The sequence below is a fragment of the Anomalospiza imberbis genome, chromosome 14 (assembly GCF_031753505.1).
Source record: "Anomalospiza imberbis isolate Cuckoo-Finch-1a 21T00152 chromosome 14, ASM3175350v1, whole genome shotgun sequence".
NCBI classification, from domain to species: Eukaryota; Metazoa; Chordata; class Aves; order Passeriformes; family Viduidae; genus Anomalospiza; species Anomalospiza imberbis.
In genome coordinates, this window is record NC_089694.1 from 13,951,143 (window position 1) to 13,970,839 (window position 19,697).

Below are 19,697 nucleotides of genomic sequence, written 5' to 3' on the forward strand. Positions count from 1 at the left end.
GAGGAAGAATAAACAGAGAAGTCGCCACCTCAGTCCTGCTGAATTGCCTCTTGTGAAGTGTGCTTTTTGCTCCCCACTGCTGAAGTGCCGTGTGTTCCAGAGTGGGAGATGAGGATGGTGACAAAAAGGTTAAGAGCTGAACGCAGAGAAGTATCTGCATTTTACTTAAACTCCCTGCCTTGATCTCCCCAGAAGCACAGCAGTGCTTACCTCCACAGATGAAAAGCAGAAAACTTCTTGAAAAGGTTAACATTTGTTTTGTACTAGTCTAGGCAGTATCAGATGGGATGGTTAAAGAGGTATGAAATGGCCTTTACTGTGGTAAAATTTTGTGTTATCTGTTACTCTTGTCACTCTTGACATGGGAGGAAAAATTCTTTGTAAAATTCCCTTTGATATGAGAGGGGAATTAATAGTTACTGGAAACAGGATTAGGTAAAATGTAATTTTTTCTATGTTGTATGTTTCTTGCATTAGTAATAGTTGCCAAGGAAACCAGCAGAACTCTAAAGTCTTCTGCTAGAAAGGCAGATATGGTTATAAACAAGGTCATTTCAAGCTGTGCCTGCAGATTATAAAAGTGCTAGTGGTGACCTGCCATGGGTTCTGTTCTGCATACTGGTGCCTGTTATGTGTTAAATTTCAATTAGATAAAAAATGTTTATCCTGCATCATTATGTTTATAATAGTAAGTGGGTTTTGTTCGTGGTTTTTTTTTTTTTTTTTTTTTTGCTTGTTTGTTTGGTTATAGGGTGTGGTGTGTTTTAGTGGTTGGTTTTTTTGTTTCTTTTTGCAATAAGCAAAACCTCCAAATTATTCTGATTTACCTCAAGAGAAATTATTGTACACTGAGTGTGAAGGTTGCCTGTTTGGATTGTCACATTGCTCTAGAGGCTTCTGTTAGAATCCAGGATCTGTCAATCTGCTGTGCTTTCTTTTCCTGGGGAAAGTGGATACCATTCAGTAGTTTTTCCAATGTTTTAATACAATAACAAAGTAAGCTGTAGCTGTCTTTGTACATGAGCTGTAATTATTTTCCAAGAGTTTAAACTTGGCTCTTTGCCTTTCATCTAAAAGGGCACTGTTTCTTATGTTTTACATTGTCCACCCCTGTCAGACACAGCTACAAGCCTTGGCACATCCATCATCAGGCTGTCAGGGAAAAAACATTTGTAATAAATCTTTTAAAGGAAAAAATGCTTATGAACTTTCTCTCCTGTTGAATTTACAGGTCCGACGTTTATTACCTCACCGAATTCAGCTAAAGCCTAAGGAGGAAATTGATTTAGGATGAAAACAGGTAATAATAGCTTGATTAGAATCATTTTCAGCTTCAAAGGACCCTCATGTCCTTCTGCATAAGATAATGATCATTAAATCAATTTGTGTATCTCTGATCATTTTTTTGCCTTTTCTGAAGGTGATGTTCTTTGCAAAGGACACATTAGTCACGGTGTCTTACTGCTTTGAATAGCACTTCCATTTCTGATTTGCTTTAATGTTTTAGTTTCCGAGCTCTAATACATTCAGGTTGTTAAGGCAATCAGAAGTGATTGACAACTATAAATACTTCTTCCAGAAAATGCCACAGACAATACACTAATTTTTGGTCTTTAACAAGCTGTTTCTGGCTGTCACCAATCCCACACACTTTACAATTTACTCCTGGGTTTAATTTTTGTCTTTTTTGTGATGGAGAGGACAAATCTGATGCTTAGAGTAGGAGTTCCAAGCTATCTGTGACTGCTCATGTTGTTGAGCATGACCAAAGTGTGTGCAGATGTCTAGCTACCTCACTGTTGGTTCTCCAGGTATTGTTGACAGCATCTCCTGGCATTTAGGAAGCTCTGTTGCCCACACTGAACTCCAAATCCTTCAGCCTTTGAGGCAGCTTGCTTAAAAAGCTCACTGTCTAGAAAAAAAAGGTGATGTTGACATAGTCTGTGTGTCACATTTGTAATTCTCAGCACAGAGAATTTAAAAGAACTTCATTCAGGCAGCCATTGGTTTTATATTTTGAATAAAATGATTGGACTTGAAATTCATATATTTATTAGTACAATAAAAATAATTTTGAACTGTATTTCTGTTGATGACACTCATCATATCTCAATGTTTTCCACTTGGGAAATATCCTCAAAAGGCAGGTGAGTGGTGTTACTTATTACAGGATGGTGAAAAGTTGTTACAGAAGATTCTGGTGTGACCAAAAACTTTAGGGAAAAGGTTGAAGGGACAAGCTACTGTTCTCTGGTTCCACAGTGGAGCATTAGAAATTATTTCAGAGGAGAATAGTTGCTGGCAGAGGAAAAACTTTTCCCACATCTGAAAGCAAACCACTCTGTCACAAAAAGTTCAAATGTTCAAAAGTTCAATTCTTGTGGAGCATAATATGGCTTTGTCTGGACTTCTGATACATTAATTTTTATCTATTTAATATTTCAAGAAATGAGGCCTGAAGCTTTTGCCATTGTGTTTTGATTCTCAGGTGCATGTTCCTGTGAATGAACTAGTGCAATTTTGACTTTTTTTCATATGCATTTGGCAGTGCAGGCAGATTACAGACTAAAAGTTACTGATTGTGATTAGGTGATTTTAAGTCTCAATATTGTTCTTATCAATCAGTTTTCTTTTCAGCATCAGATATTCACACATGTAGTCATTTTCTTTGGCATTGTTATTCTTTGATTATAAATGCCCCATGAGTAAGGCATTATATTAAGGAAGCACCGTTTACTTTGGGGACTGACTTTTTTTTTTTCTCTACTTTGATTTTTATAATGTCTCAGTTTTATTTATCAATAGTTAGAGAACTACTGTAATAGCCCAGTAGCGAAGACCTATCTTAATTTGCACGTTAATTTATCATTAAAGTTTATAAATCTAGCCATAGACCCTCAGGGGAAACATAGTAACTATTAATTATACAAATAATAAACTCCTAGTTTTGGACCTCACTGTCTCAACAGATCTATACAAATAACAGATATTTGTCTACCAAGCATGTCTAAATGTCATGTAATTTGATGAGGAACCAAGACCAAAGGGTTTCACCTAAAATATAATTTTCGTTGCTATTTGAAAAGCAAAACCATAAGGGGACAACTTAACTGAAAAGGAAGGCTATTTTCAAAATGAAAAGACATTTTGACATTTTGGATTAAGAAATCAATATATTTCATTCTAGCAGAATCACAATCTTCTTTCTGAGTCCAGAAAACAGTCACAAAGCACGGAGTGGTTCTTGCACTCCTTCCCAGCACTGAGAAGTGGTTTGTGATAAATCTTGATAGATCCAAAAAAAAAAAAAAATATATATATATATGTATATGTATTGCTTTTTTGGTGAAAATTAACAAGTTATTCCACCTTGCCTATGATATAGAATTTTACTAGGAGGAGGAGCTGGTCTCTTAGGCTGCCACTATATCAGAACGTAGGTGATTTCTGCCATCTGCTCTCTTGAGTAGCAAATATCTACATTATTGACAGGTTTTTTTTCTTTTTTGTCTGTTTGTGTTGCAAATTTATGTAATTGTAATTCAAAATGCTTTCCCCAGTTGTCAAGGCTGCTAGATTTTAAAGGACTGGCACACCCTATTTATACCCAGCTCTGAATGCTGTGTTCCATTGGACACTACAAAACAAACTAAAAGAACTAGAAAAACATAAATGAGAATCCTCAAATTGAAAAATAATCATGAGTCCCTTTAAAGACAAAACTTCGATCTCAATCTTTTTGTAGGTTTTGCTGATACAAATTCTAGCACTTTGTCATCAAAAAGGACTTGTGTCCAGCCATCCCCCCGGAGACATGGCGAGCAACCAGAACATGGGGTCACCTGAGGACCAAAGCTCCTCCCCATCAGGGGTCTGTAATATCCAGATTTCTGTGGTGTCCTCACTTCAGGTGCCATATTGTAGTGCAGGATGTCACAACCACAATGTGACAGATCACATCATTTACCTGCAAGTTGCATTTTAGTTAGGAATGTATTTATGAAGCATGAGAGAGAGGCAGCAAGTGGAGGGCTTGGGGGATGCTACACACCTGTTGTAACCTTAGGAAAGGCATAACCCTATACACAATAACTTTTTTTTTTTTAGCTCCACATGCAATCAGCTGCTCAGACATACAATGATCATGCCCACACATAAAGACATTGTCACTGCCATGCTCTTCCCTGAACGTGCCCTGTTGTCAACTCTCACAGCTGCTTGGCCCTTTGGCCTGACACTGCACAGCAGCTCTTATTATAATACCAAAATTCATTTAATCTCATGTATAATTCAACTTCATGTCTGATTTAATTGTGTTGTTTGTCCTGTGACCTTTTCTGACCACCACATGTGCCAAGCTTGATTCTTTTCAAGGGTCCAATTCTATCTCTTTTTGCATGTTATGGAAGGATCCCCAGCTGGCTAAATCTTTCTGTCAAGGGTTGCTCAGTGTGCACTGTCAGAGGAGGCTGTCAGGAATTGATTGGGGATCATTTATTGAGACTGTTTTTTCTGGACCTTGATTCTTTCCAGTACAGATAAGTTTCAAGATTTAGTATGTGTTTAGTGTTATTTTTATAACTGCTGAGAACTGAAGAGAAGCAGGATTAAATCCTCTACATCCTAGACTGAGTCTAATATTATGTCTTTTTTTTTTGTTAGTTGGTTTTCTTTCTTTCTTGAAGAAAAATGGGAGAATTTAAGTACTTTGGGTACCAGGATCATTCTAGCTGGAAAACTCTTTATAATTTTATTTGTTCCACTATTTTCTTAAAAAGCAACCATTGGCTGATTTTGGAGGTTAAAAATGATGATGCTGTATTTATGGCATAATGACAGAAATTCTTTCCTTTTCTCATTAAGATCTTAACACCATTGTATTCTTTCTTACAAACTAGAAAGCCAGACTCTCTAAGGAGAACACCATGCTTTTATCATGATGTCAATTCTGTCACTAACAGCTCTCAAAGTGCAGTGTAGTCATATATGTCAAAAAGCATTATGATTACACAGTCTGCATCGCAGTCCTTATTTTATCTTCTCACAAGTATACACCAACATTTTTCCTAACTTAATGTCCAGAAATGTAAGAAAAATTATCCTTTGCATAAGCAGATAAATCTGTACCTTCTTTATTCACAGCCTGGCAGTATTTGCATTTCTATTTTTTTTTTAACTTATAATAATTAGTCTTCACAATGGTCAGATTTTATCATTAAAAGTATACCCTTGATCAGTCCCTAGGCACATGGTTTTACCCAAATATTTGATTCTTGGAAGTCTGCCAGTACTTTCAGACTAAAAGATTACTTGAAGTTTCTTTTACATAATGCATGCCAAATTGTTCTTCTCCTGGAATACTTACAGAACTATTTCTGCTATTCCCAGAGCACCACTGAGTAATTCCTTACTGAATTTCTTACTGTACTGAATATTCATGAAAACTTATGAAATATGATGATGTTTCTTCTAGTGGTGTTTTTTTACAGTGTCTTACCCATAGAATTTTACTTTCTTATGGCTGGTTTATTCCAACTGTTACTTTTTCTTTCTTATGGTTGGATGATTCTTCCAAAGTGTAAAATAAGGCTGAAGAGCCATGATCATTGTAAAGTCTGGTCCCTTCCTAGCACAGATATGTAATCCTTTTCTTAGTTTAGCAGACCTTAGCTTAAGCTATTTAGATGCCTTTATTTGATATTCTTATTAGAATATTGTCTCTGGACAGCATTATTATGACATAAGAATTTTCAAACTAATTTTGCCAATGTCCAGTCCACACCTGGTTCTGTTGGTACACTAGGGCAAAGAATTGAATGCCAGAGTCTCATCAGAGTTACCATTTCCATTTCAGTATCACAAATTAGCTCAAACTTAATTATGCATTTTATTCAGAAGTGTCTAAACCAAGGATTTTTTTCTTTTCAATTATTTGTTTTATATTTTTTAATCACAGTTTTATAATTTCAGTATGTGACTCAGTCTCACGAATCAGTCTTGTGACCCAGGCTCCTCTAAGAACTCCCCTGGTGAGGTGGGAATGAGGTGAGGAGGAATGAGCAATCAAATGCTGTTCAATAGTCAAGACATGGTTATATTATTGCTCAGTACTTATTGCTATTTTTACCAATACTGTTTAATCAGAAAATTTCAAGTAAATGTGGAGCATATAACTCAAACATGCATTTTGATGATAATGCATAAGAAAGACTCCTGCAGATGAAGCCAGAATCAGAGGACAATGTTTGCTCTTTGATTTATATCTGTTTAATTTTCCCCAAGCTTCAGAATAGCTCAGTATCAATCTGTTTCTCTTATCTCTTTGACTAGCTTGAGTTAGATCAAAGAACTCTGTATTTTCAGAGAATCTACATAATAGTTATAAATACAGTGAGAAATTCCTATCTTGGTGATAGCTCCTACCTTCCTGGAAAAATACTAAAATGCTATTGAAAATGAGCAATATTGAAAATAAGGAGAAGAAATAATAACAAAAAAGAGCAGCAAGTGGCAAAAACACCATCCTCTCACAGAGACCTGTCCAGGTGTCTTGTCCTCCACACTACCAGGCCAAACATCTGACCAAGAGTCTAAACTACTGCAGGAGTATCAGAGTTAAGGAGCTCCTCTGGAGAACACCCTATAAAGGCACTCATTTTGTAAACTGCTTGGAATGATTTTTGAGGTTCTGTCCTCTTCAAAGCTCAAGCCAGAACTCAGGCTGCTTATGGGCTTATGAGGAAAGTAGGACATGTACATGTCCAAAAATGACAGGACTGTATTTTGGTGTGATTCTGCAGGCATCTGACAGAGCAGTGCTGCTTAGTGCTTAAAATTGCTCGATTCTTTTCTTTTCTCAACCAGTAGTATTTTCCAGTTCCTGTGTGCTTCCTGTAAGTTATCAGACTCTGGTGTGCCATGAAAATTAGCTCAGTGCCGAGATGTTCTAGCCAGGTGAGATCCAGTCTTATAAAATCAAGTAAAACAGTGCTGTGTGGTGTTTTCTGACCAGCACCAGATGAAATAAAGCCAAATGAACTTGGTACCCTGCCTAAATTAAGAAGCTTTGATTCTTGTCAAATGATTATTACCTTTGGGACCATTCCAAACATTTGTGATTAGATTTCTCTCTGCATCTAAGATCAGATGCATGTAGCCAGCATTTCTATGATAACTTGTCCCTTTCCAATTTCAGGACTAACATGGGGAAAATGAGGTGCTTCAGCATCTGTCAGTATAAACCTTCTATTGGCTTCCTTGTGAAATTCATAAGCATGTGTTCTGTTTGCTGACACAAATATATAGAACAAAGTGAGTCAGCATTTACAGCCTCATGAATTAAAATACCCCAGAGTTTTTCTGGTTTCCTCAATTTCCCTTTTCTCCACAGAAAATCATGAGTCTGAAAAGCAACAAATTTTCTTCCCTACCTCACCTTCCTTTTCATCTAATGTGCTATTTGACAGCAGTGAAACCTGATCAAGGTTATTCATCCCTCTAACCATTGACCTCTACATTCAATAAACATACAGTTGAAAAATGACCACATCAAAGAATTTGTCAAACTTGGCCAGAGAGCATGAATTTGAAGAAAAGACTTGTACAAATCTCTTAAAAATTACTTTGTAAAAATTACATTTCCTTGCTGAAAAACAATCTGCTTTTATGTATTCAGACATGTTTCTTGGAAATAAAGTATTGTTTTGGATTTGTTTAACCAATGAGGGGAAAAAAAGCTGTTGGCTTGGTTTTGGGCTTTTTAGTTTTTTTGACTTTTGTGTATTCAACAACAGTAGTTTATATTACACTGAGTAGTCTATATTACACATCTGCTAGTGATGGGAATTCCATAGGTAGCAGAGGGATAGAGTTGGTAGATATCTAGATCCTGCCTGATGAAAATTCAGTGAGGTCTTAGAAATGAAGGTGGGAAAAGAAAAGAGAAGGGATGATAATGTATTGTCCTCTCACCTGAAATCAAATGGCTTGTTCAGGCCCTATTTTTCACATCTCTAGTGTGTTTCATTCATGTCTGAGGAAGACTTGCTTGCTAATCCTTCAGATCCACTGAGCTTTTGGTCTCTTAGAACATGAAAGTCAAAAATGTTCTATTACTTGTTTTGTAGACAAGGGTCTTTTAGCATGTGTATAAAGAAGTGTGTCTGTTTTGGTTTTTTTAATTTAGTTTTTACATGAATCAGCAATCAATCAGTGGTTTGCAGCTCACTGTTTTTAGGCTCCCAAGACAGCCAGCTTCAGTCACAGTAATTTTCCATCTTGCACTCAGTTGGGGTTGATAACTTTCCTTGGAAGTTCAATCACAACAATGTTGTTCCATGTAGGCTGTTACTCAATGTGATAAATTAATATGATTCATGCTAATAATTGTAACTATATTGATATTTTATAAAATATTTGTTAAAAAGTAATAGAGGAAAGTTATATGTAATTAGTGTCACAAAACAGATGTTCACAGATGTTCATAAGATACAGGATGGAGTATTGAGATGTTTTAGCACAAGCGGCCTTGGGAAGGACGAAGTTGGGAAAACTCCAAGAGCAGAATCAGCATTGAGACGAATGAATGTCCAGGCAACTCCCTAGGCAAGAACGGCCTTGAAGATGAATAATTTGGTATAATTCCAGATAGGGAACCCAAATTTGGAACATAATGCTTATTTATATAACACCAATCTCAATGTGCATGTGCAACCTGCCAGGTTATTCAGAAGACAGCCAGGAAGACCATCGGCCGTCATCCAAGAAGGCCCCTGAAGAGTCCAGAAATCCCCCTAGCAACAATGGGAACATGCGCTGTGTAATATAGTGATGTAGATTTCAAGAATTGAAATTGGGAGGAGATTAACAGGAACTATTGATGAATATCTATTAGCATACAGTATAAAAGTTGTGCTTGGATTCCTTTGCCTTTTGTACGTGAGGCAGGGTGAGAGGCCCTCCCCATAACCCGATTGGTTTTGCTTATGCTTTATCTGAACCAATACCAAATTTTCTATTTGTAACTACTTCATTATATTTCATTGTATTACTCTATTATCTCAGTTAAAACTACTATGTTTCCTTGTATTATTTTATACCTCAATTAAACTTGCTGCTCAATTTTAAATCTTGTGGTTTGTTAAATTGGATATATGGGACCACGTTCATGACATCAGGGAGGAATGATAAGTCTCTGAGGCTCTTTTAAATTAATTTTAAAAAAATTTAAATTAAAGGCCAGGGGCTCGTTAGGCAGCAGGAGCTGCTGGGGGCAGAGAGGGTTTGTGGGGGGAGCCCAGCCCAGGTGTTGCCTCTCACACTGAGGCCTGGGGGACCTAACGAGGCTCCTGAGCTCTGCGGGCAGCCCGAGGCGTTCGGGGCTGGTGCCAACCCCTCCCTTTGGGGTTGGCTGGGTAAAATTATATCTATGTCCAAGCTCAAAACCAAAGATAGCTTGTTTTTCCTGACTGGGTTTGGAAAAGACAAAAGTCCAAAACAAGAGCTTTTCTGGTCAAAATGGAGACATCTGGAGCTTCTGTTTGATTAAAAACTTTTCCTGAGGTGTTTGTATAAAGCTCCGGAGAAATGTGTTTCTGTCCACTCTTTACCTTTCATTGAGTCCCTTTTTAAGAAGGGTTATGGCAGATGGTGGAAAAAGAAGAAAATAAACAGTATATCCAAAGAAAACTGAGTTAAAGTATAACAAAAAACAGTTGACTCAAATTACTATGATGTGTTATTATTTTCAAAATTTGGGAGATATTTGCAAATGTACAACTGCATTTGATTAAATTATAACAGTACTAATTTATGAAAAACTTACTAGTAAGGAACTGAATAAAAAAGAATATTATTTTTAATTAATAGTTCTGTAGTGATGTTCTTTATTGCCTCCCTATTCCAACTCGTCCCTTCCCTAATTGATTTTTAATACATTTTCCTCTCTAGAAAGAAATTGAACATACTTTGCATATACATCATGCTTTTTTTATGCATCTTTAATAAATCAAATCATATTTATTAAGGTCTGTAATTATGTATGTCAGAAATGTTGACTAGATGTAAATAAAAGCCCTTGTTTGAATGTTGCTCTTAATTATGTGCTTTTGATTTTCATGACTTGCATTTTTGAAAACTGTAAAAAAATGTAATTGCTGATGAATGTCTGTGCTAGAGTTTGATTATAGTTCAGTGTCTCTTATACAAGCATTTGAATCTGAATATAAATATTTTCCTGTTGCTCTTGTTTGAGCACTGGTACTAAAATTCTTAAGTAATACAAATGTAGAGTTTAAGTAAGTGACACTGAAATGAATTATACACAGAGAAGGACTTGACATAGTGCTATAAATGTTGAAAGGCAGAACTTCTGGTTTGGAGGTGATTTTAATTTTCTTTTCAAGCCCATCAAATCTGATCAGTTCTTACTGACATTGAATGTTTGGCAATGGTGAAATCTTAGGCACGGTGTCTTTAATCTTGTTCTGTGCATTCACTTCTGCAGAGAGCACACAGAGCCAAAATGTACGTGAGGAAGGTGTGGAACAAACACCGAAAGGTGCATTTTCAGTTTTCATTGCCTGGGCCACAAACACACACACATCATTGTGGAGAAACCAGAGTGAGTTATACTGCTGTCTAGCTGTCCACAGAGAGCTGAAGTCAAAGAAATTCTCCAGTACATCATTAGACAGAAGAGGCAGACTCCATATTAATCCTGCTTGCTCTTTAATTTCGGGAAGTCAGTTCTGAGCCTTATAGATATGTTCAGGCAGGGGTTCTTTGTGATCTCAGAGTAGCTGAAGGGCATCAGATGCCCTATTTCTGCCACTGAGAAGTGTCTCAGCATCCAAGTAATAGATTATAAATCTCTGAAAGCATTTTTCAGTCATGCATTTTTACCATATCCCTTAACTAACCACAAGATTTCAAAGAGCATAAAAATCACTTGTACCATAAGATTTTGCAGCATAGGTAATACTGTAGAAACTCACTGTACTGTCATTTTCACACAAATAATTGGGCATGGAGCTGCACATACACAGAAAAAAGGAAAAAAATAATCTTTATCGCATGCAAGCACACAGGATGTGTACTATAGACTTACAATTGTAGTAATCCATCACTGTCTGTCTGTATTGAAATGGAAAACAAAAAATATGGTGTTTGGACTGAAAAAAAATAAAATTGAATACCTGTGGTACAGTTATATTATTTGATCATGTTGTAGTTGTTATGTCTACAAAATTGAACTCTTCTATTGCACTTCAAATTTATGGCTGAGTAAATCAAAAGTCACTTTATGAAGATGAGGACCTACCATTTTGTAGGTAAAATGTTGTTTTATCTGGAACAAATTGGGTGCATATTTATCATTCCCTGTAATATTACTTCTTAAAAAATATGGGCATTTCCTTTGCCTTTTTTAGTTTGCTTTTCACAAAGGAATAGCTGCATTGCTGTTAGCTTGCAAAGAAATTGTCTTCTGTATTTGTACACTGGAATCTGCCCATCTGTGCGATGGAGACTCTTTTTGGAGGCCAGTATGCAGATTAGGGATATATGTGTGTGCTCCCACAGTTCCAGGCCATTCCTAACTGGGCTGCAGCCAGAGGAGAGCAGGATGAGAGCCATCAGCTGTGACATGCTTGAAAGGTGATCTCAGTGGAGAGGAGTTTGCTGTAGGTACAGGCAGTGGTACCTCACAGGGGAAGCAGATGCCAGCTCCTCTCTGAGGGGCATAAAGGAAGTTTTGCTGTTGCTGTTGCTGACATCATGACCCGATGGAGTTTCAGCTTTACCCCCAGTGATCAGTCTTTTGCTGTGTTACACTCTTCTGTCACAGTCTGCTCATTGCTGAGGGGATTGGGTCATAAAGGCAAGTTGTTCCAAGATATTATTAAACAAAGTATTGCCACTTTCTCTATATTGGCCTTTTTGCTTCAGCAACTGAAAGTTGGAAAACTGGACTTGCTTTCTGATGAAGAGCAGTGATCATGTACTTTGCATAGGTTTGTTAGAAAATAAAATGAATGCAAAAAAAGAAATGACTGATGATTACTGCATTGTTTCCCAAGAAAATAGGGTTATCTAAACCAGTAACCACACATTAATCAGATATATTGCAGTTCTGATTTTTATCTTCTATAACTTTGCTTAGCTTTTTAGTGTTTCCTACAAAATTTGCTGCAGCACTGACAGTATTTTGCTGTTGAAAGTGTAGAGTGCTATTATTTCAATAGATGCTAAATATTTTTAATTTATTTCTTCTGCTGCTTCATCCTGAGTCCCTGACATTGCTAAGAGCATAACATTAGTGAAATCTTTACGTTAGTGATGCATCTTTTCCTTTTTGCTGCCTGATGTAGCAGCAAAATGATGAGCGGAAGAAACAACATGCTTTAGTGCTTTTGGAAAGTCCTTTAAGTCTTTCACAAACACCACTTATTTTCTTCAGCAGTTAATATCTTGAACATAGTTAGTCCATTGAGCCACTTGACAGATTCTACTCCATCTACTTTTGAGTGTGTTTCTCCCGATGGGTACCTGTTTGCAAGATTCCTGTAAAACAGCATATTTTACTAATATGATGGGACAGACTACTTTATAATATTTCAGATACCCTTGGACACTGATTTTGGCTTGGCAAGGAATTTAATTTAGTTATATATATCGAGAGTTCAGAGATGTGTGCCTTGAAAACAAAACAGTGATCGTTTCTGGTGAGACTGGATGTTTGTGGTTTGGGATGACACTGAGCTAAGATTTTGGTGTAAGTGACTTTTTTGTTTCTTTGCTTGGTTGGTTGGGGGGTGTACCCCTCTTTTTGCTTGCTTATTTTCTTATTGCAATATACCTTTTCTTATATATATTTTTTTTTCATGTTCCATTTTACTAGGCACTTTTCAGTGGCATTTTTGTTGGAAGGAATACAACCACAGGACCTGTTTTATCTGTTATTGTAGTTTTACTTCCCAAATCCCAGCCCCAACAAAACACACAGTGTGGGCCCTGCCCGAAATGCTGTCTTGTTTCATCTGGAGGTAGCTGCAATCTGCAGTGTCAGTGCCAGACAAGCAGTAATGTGGCAGATATGGAAGGAAAGGCAGGAATGTTCTGTCTGTACTTAAAACATTACAGCATGTTGCATTGATCTGCTGTCACCTCAGACCTTCCCTGGCCCAGAGGAGCCAAAATATTAAGGTTTTTGAACTAACTGAACTTACCAGACACTTTTAAAGAAAAATGCCAATTTCATAAAGATTTTACTTAAAGTAAGAAATTAGCAAGTAAATCCTTATACATACTCCACTTTTCCTAAATGTCTGTTGTTCAGTGTAAAATCTTAAACCATTTATTGAAAATATCTGTTCCGTGTCTGTGGCAAGGGATCAGATTCCATCAAAATATGACTTTGAAAATCCCGTGTCCACTGCAGATCTGGGAGGAAATTTTGAATGTTCATCAAATAGCAGTTGTAGGTGTTCACTGAAGAGCCTGAGTCATGCCACAGAGCAATACATCTCTTCCTCTACCCTTGTAAAACCTCAGATTATGTTTTAGTAAACAGGCGCATAAATATGATATGTTTATTTTTTGATCTTTTAAAAGATAAATTGTGTTCCTACCAGGAAATGTCAAATGCATTTGTGTCACTAAAAATATTTTCTTCCAAACAATAAGTCACTCTTTAACACCTAACCAGATACTTTTATTTTCAAATTGATTCTCCTGCAGACCTGGAGGAGTATTTAAGTTCACTAATGCAGGTATGTTGTTAATTCTCACTAAAAGCTCTTGAAAACTCAGCTAAGTGAGAAGATTTTGTTTTCTTTTTGCATGAACCAGATCCCAGTAGCAGTACCTTTGCCTTGTTAGGACCAAAGTATGTGTTTTCTCGAGACTTTGCATACTATAATAGGTGAACTCAGTTGTTTGGAATGCATGCTTTTGACCCTAGGTTGTCAACTTGTTGGTGCTGGAGTTTTCCCTGTCACAGATGACAAGACCATGCAGAAAAATTCCCTATATTGAATCATTATTGAGATAGTACTTCATAATATTGTGAAAACTTGTAGCTGGAATATATTACATTACCATGTTACAAGGTTTGGGATATTAAACAGCAGAGCCTCCACAAGGATATCCTTGGGCTGATCAGGATGATAACAGCAGCAGAGCAGAACAGACCAATTCAGCCACTATTACGATGCAAACTCTGCAGCCCATCTCTGAGCTCTCAGGGCTGATTTGCAAATCAGGCAGTAGCTCTTTTAGGAAACATCATGCTGGCATGTGGCACCTGTGCTGGAGCTCTGCTGCTTTTTAATCACAACAGCTGGAGGTGGCTCATATAAACATATTTTCCTGAAGGAGTAATAAGAAAAAGAAACAGGTCTGATCCTCTACTGGTTGACAGAAGGTATCAAAAGTAAAGGAGATGTGAGTTTTCCTAATCTCACCCTGGTAAGGAAGCAAAGGTGCTTCATTAGAGATATGACCATAGAGATGCTCTGAACCTTCTGCAGCTTGAGGCACTGAAAGATGCAAGAAAACTAACATTATTTGGAGCATGGACATTTGGGGTGTATAGGAAGCTGGTGGGAAATCATTAGGATGTTTCTGTTGCTTTTCTGGATTGTATGGAAGCCACTCAAAAGAGAACTGTAGAATATATGAGAAGGGGAAGTAGCTACAGGTGGAGGTTCTAAGGATAAAACAGGTGAGTAGGCAGGTCTGAGAGCCCAGAGCAACAGAGAGAGATGGAGGAATCTGGAGATTTGTGAAGAGGTGAGGAAGAACTTGAAATTGTCCTGAAGTGATCTCAGTGTCTACACTAAATTTCAGTACTATTCTTTTAATCATTTTGCTCTTGTTTCATTATCCATTCTGTTCTCTTGCTTGGAATGAACAGGCTCTGGTTAAACAAGGTTTCTCTTCTGGTATTTGATGTAATTATCAGAGGAATGGAGTTCTGGCTCTCTGGGTTGGTTTACTCTTATGATTTATGTTTCATACATTCACTGCATTCTCTCCAACAAGTTCTTGGAAAGTATGGGAAACAATTGTTTTCTTGTGGGAAGGAGTTTTACCACTCTTTTAAAAAGCCAGCTTCAAGGATGTGGTCTACTGAAACACCAGCTCCCTGTCCCTGATGATTTATCTTTTATTACACAATGTTGTGCCAACAATACAAAGAATGAGTTCTTACTGATTCATAGAGGAATCAGAAATGTGCTTTCTCTTTGCCTTTTCTCCCCCTAAAAATTCATCAGATCTTAAAGCGTCTTTTCATAAAAATCCCAGAGAACCAGCCAATTAATTGTTAAAAACATAATGCCACAGTTGTCAAGTATTGTAACTGATGGAAGAGAAGGCTATAGTTAATTATAATAATTCCAGTTTACATTTTTAACAAAATTTCTTCCTCTAATTGTGTTAGAGACCACCATGCTTATGCTTGGTAGTGTCTCACAGCAACACAAAATTTTGTTAGATTTAATTATTAAATATACAGCAAAGCTGGCAGAAATGTTGAAGAGTAAACTGAGCTTTTTTTTTTTTTTTTTTTTTTTTTTTTTGCCTTGTTTTGCTTTTATTCCAGTGTTGTTCTGGTCCTCACTACACCTGTAGCTGTCGAGCACAGCAGCAGAGGTTTATCACCCCTGTGCATGGGCTTCTCTCATGCCTGCTGTTAATGAACAAACAAGATGCAGGATGAACCTTGTGGGAAAATACTCCAGGGTAAACAGACATGTCTGAAGAGAGAAAAATTTGAAAAAGGAAACTAAAACAAAAAAATCCCTCCCAACAAGATATTTCTGCAGTTATAGGGAAATGTCTTAGCTAGGTTCATTCACACAGAGAACTGAATGCAATTTCATTTAAATTTTTTCCCACTCTCTCTCTTAGTGGGATGTTTGCAATCAACACAACTTATGCTTAGACATAAAGTTTTTTGTGAGATAAATGAAGTTCATTTTTATTTCACTATTAAGAGAGAGCTGCATCAGGGAGTGATTATAATAGGAAAAATATTGGAAAGAAGTTATAGAAATTATAATTATAGGGAAGTTTAAAATTCAGTTTATCTAGATCAAAGATCTTAACAAGTATTATGAGATAATGGGTTTTATTCAGTCACCATTTTGCCCAGCATTCCTCAATGCAGTGAAAATGCCTTTTCTGTAGCTATTAGAAACTCAAGCTGGTCACACACAGAAGAAACTTTTGTGTTGTTCTGAAACCTCTCAGAAAGGTGTTCTGCAGGTGCAGCAGTGCCATGGAGCAGTGTCACCATTCTCACTGCACATTGCAGAAGGGCTGCCTGGATGCTGCAGCTGGGGCATCCTGTGAGATAAAGTCTCAAAAGTCTCACATGTGCCTTCAGTTAACATTGATCACCCTGGGTTGTTTTTCATCATGTAAAGTATGATGTGCATAGTAAGATTCCATTTGTGAAGAATAAACTGAAATTTTATGACTAAAATGTAAATTTTATTTACAGTCATGTATATGCCTCCATAGGTGCTAAAAAGAAATGTTTCAAATTGTCAAGTGCTAAATGTTGATTTCCACATCTTCAATAACTATGGTTGAATTAATTCAGATGTGTGATTTGTATTTATTAGAGAAAGAGGATTCTTACTTAAGTGTTAAGGGATGCTGGGATCAGAGATGAGCAAAATAATCAGCATTAGACAGCAGTAAGAAACAAAATTAGGATAGAAAGACTAAACTGTACACAATCAGAAAAGAGTAATTTCAGTTTCAATGTCAGAACTTCAAAATTGATATGAAAAAACTTTTACTTTCTATGACTAAAGGTTTGGGGGTTTTTTCTGACACTGGAAACCTGACAGTGCATGACAGAAGACAGATTTCTTAGAAACATCCTTGGCTGAAATATTTAATTTTAGTAGTTGAACATCTGTTGTTATATTTTTAAGCAGCTGAAAAATAATTGTCAGTTTCTCTCAATCTCAAAAAAGTTACCAGGATGCCTGTAATGACATAACACCATACAATAAATTTTAATAGCTTTCAAAAAGTCTGTCTGTGCCCATTCTGCAATGCCATTTTTTGTGTGTGCATTCTCTGTGTTGCCTCAGTACTTACCTTGCCAAGCAATGTTCAAAGGCCACAGGTTTGTGCTGCTGCCTTTGCTTTAGAAATAAGAAGCCAGTTGGGTTAGTTGGAACTAGCAGTGGACTTTTTGGTAGCATCGTGGTTTAGGTCTTCAGAAGCAATTTGTGATTGCATCACTCTTTGTTTGCTGGTCGTTTAGAGGATGCACATTGGTATTGCTGGTGCAATCACTTGCTAACACCCAATCCTGTGTTTGAGCCCTTAGAATAAAATGAGGTGAATGTAGACTAAGTTCAAAGTAAAAAAAAAACCACATTTTTACCTTAAAGATAGTAAACATATTAAGGAAAGAAGACTTTCAGGGGTCAGTATACAATCTGATGAATCAGAGGCATTATGAAGTAAAGGTTTGTGCTATTTAGGAAAACAAGGCTATAATCCTCATCCGATTTTGTCAACCAGCCTTTCAGGCATCTTCCAGAAGATGTTAAGTCCAGGAAGAGAAAATTCCATCTATGACTCTTCCCTTGCTATTTCTAACATACTTTAGGATCTTTACTAAATTGAGAGGACATTTTTAAGTACACTTAATTGAGAGGAAGCAGTGAGGGGTTTGAGATGCTGCAATCAAGAAAAAATAATTTCAGTCCTGTTAAGGATTTTTTTTTTTTGTTGCTGTGTGTCACATGGCATTTTGAGTTTGACAGCTTCTCAAGAGAAAAACAGTCTGTGTCGAGAAAAACAAGAAATAAGAGATGCATGGTATTTCCACATGTCCAAAGTGTTTATTATATAAACCCAATTTTTTTAAAACTGGTGCTGGTGAAGAAACTTGGCTTTTTACCTAGGGCAAATCAATATATCTCTCAAGACCTTAGCAGCATCTTTTATGTTGATTACACTGAAAAAGTCTTTGAAAAGAAGTGATACAGACTTCCTTTCAAAACTTGATTTTTATGTTGATGACAGATAACCAGTGATGGAGTGGAATTATTTCACGTAAAACCTCTTTCCCGTGTCTGCCTTTTGAGATGTCTAAGGGTTTCATCTTATCTCTTTGTTGCCTCATACAGAAGCTCTCAGAGCACAAATTACCAGTAGCACCTCATGCTCTAAGATAGATCCCTGGTAATGATGAGAGATGTTCTGGTCAAGAGCAGAGTTCAGAGCTTCCCTCTCCCTGTTGAGTGCTGGGTGGTTTGCACTCCCCTTGTCTCAGCCTGACTGCTCCCTTGGTTGCCTGAGGCTATAAAAGTTACCCTCAGGCCCTTCTTCCTAAAAGTAGCTCTCTGCTCCTTCATCCTGTTTAGACTGTAAACTCCCAGGACACGGGATTTCTCTTTCCTTGTGTATGTACAGCCAGAGATAACTTTGTGGAACAGCAACGAGGAGCAAGGCCAGAGGCCTCGAGCCAAGGGAGAGAGACCTGCTGGACTATTAGGCAGGGAGTGCATAATTCATGCTGTGTTTGGGAGGGAGGAACAGCAGCCCAGGTTCTACCAGCAGCCCTCTGTAGCTGAATTGGTTTTGTCTGTTGCCAAAATAAAAACTAAAGTAAACCAAATTGGCTTATGCTGGTGTGCTTTACACGGTGCTGCAACGGTTAATGAAGGTGCAAATGGAAAAATTGCCTCAACTGCAAAATTGGATCTGAAAGATCAGGAGACTCTTAAACTGCAACTGCTTGGCTCCTTGCTGTTGTCTTTGTGTAAGATAACACCTGGGAAACCTTGTTTGTGAATGATGGAATTAGTCAAGTGCTCACATAGGACTTTTTTTTGTTTGCTTTTATATTTCATTTCCTGTATATCCTTTGCATGCAAACCTGGCGTTTGTGACAGAAAATTACAGCCCCAGTCCCACACATACTGACTTTTCTATTCTTCATTGATTGTCCCTGGTGGCACACTGCAGGGATGCCAAGAGACAGTAATTTCTGAATTTGGAGTTCTGCCTGGGGATGGAGGACAAGCCTCAGCCCCTGTGAATGCCAGGCAGCTCTCAGGTGAGAAGGTTTCTCTGGCCTGCAGCAAACAACAAAGGCACTGTCTGTGTTAAAGACAGGCTCCTCTTGCCTGTGTTCAAGGTAGATAAAATCAGCTAAAGCTAGGAAGAGAAGAGAATTATGCATTAAAAGAACAAAATATAGAGAAAAGAAAGGCAGCATTAGGAGTGGTTGGATATAGTGGTTTCTAATTGAGAAGTGGGATCTGCACCCTCTTCTTTCCAGAGGCAGTAATTAAATGTCAGATGTCTACATCCCAGGTGAATGATACCATAAAAAATACAAACCCACAGCATCTATTCTCTTTGGCTGGGTTTGGAAAAAACCCACCACCACAAAAACTGCTCTTCAGTCCCTTTCACAAAGTCTTTGTTGTGGAGCCGTCATTACCCAGTAAAACCTTGTAAAGTGCATAAACACCATTATTGATATTTCATACACTCCTATCATTATCATGTTTCCTCTCTCAGGACCATTCCCAGACCTGATTCATGTATTTGTTTAACTTCTGTTGTAGATGGCTTTGATTTTTTAAGTGAAAGCACAAGAATGACTGCTGTAGACCAATTAAAGCTCATGAGAATAGCACACATTTTAAAATCAC

General features: G+C 37.4%; 1 long non-coding RNA gene across 7 annotated transcripts in view; it reads left to right on the forward strand.

Annotated features, from left to right (window-relative positions):
• Positions 1-19,697, forward strand: part of LOC137482577 (uncharacterized) — a 189,944-nt gene that overhangs the window by 66,615 nt on the left and 103,632 nt on the right. Inside the window, exon 1 of one of the 7 annotated variants that reach the window (XR_011004151.1) lies at positions 13,717-13,769. The exons of 5 other annotated variants lie outside the window; for them this stretch is intronic. This is a non-coding gene — a long non-coding RNA (uncharacterized lncRNA). Of the gene's footprint in view, positions 1-13,716; positions 13,770-19,697 lie in introns of those variants that run through there. One more of the 7 variants, XR_011004153.1, reaches the window with a different exon arrangement.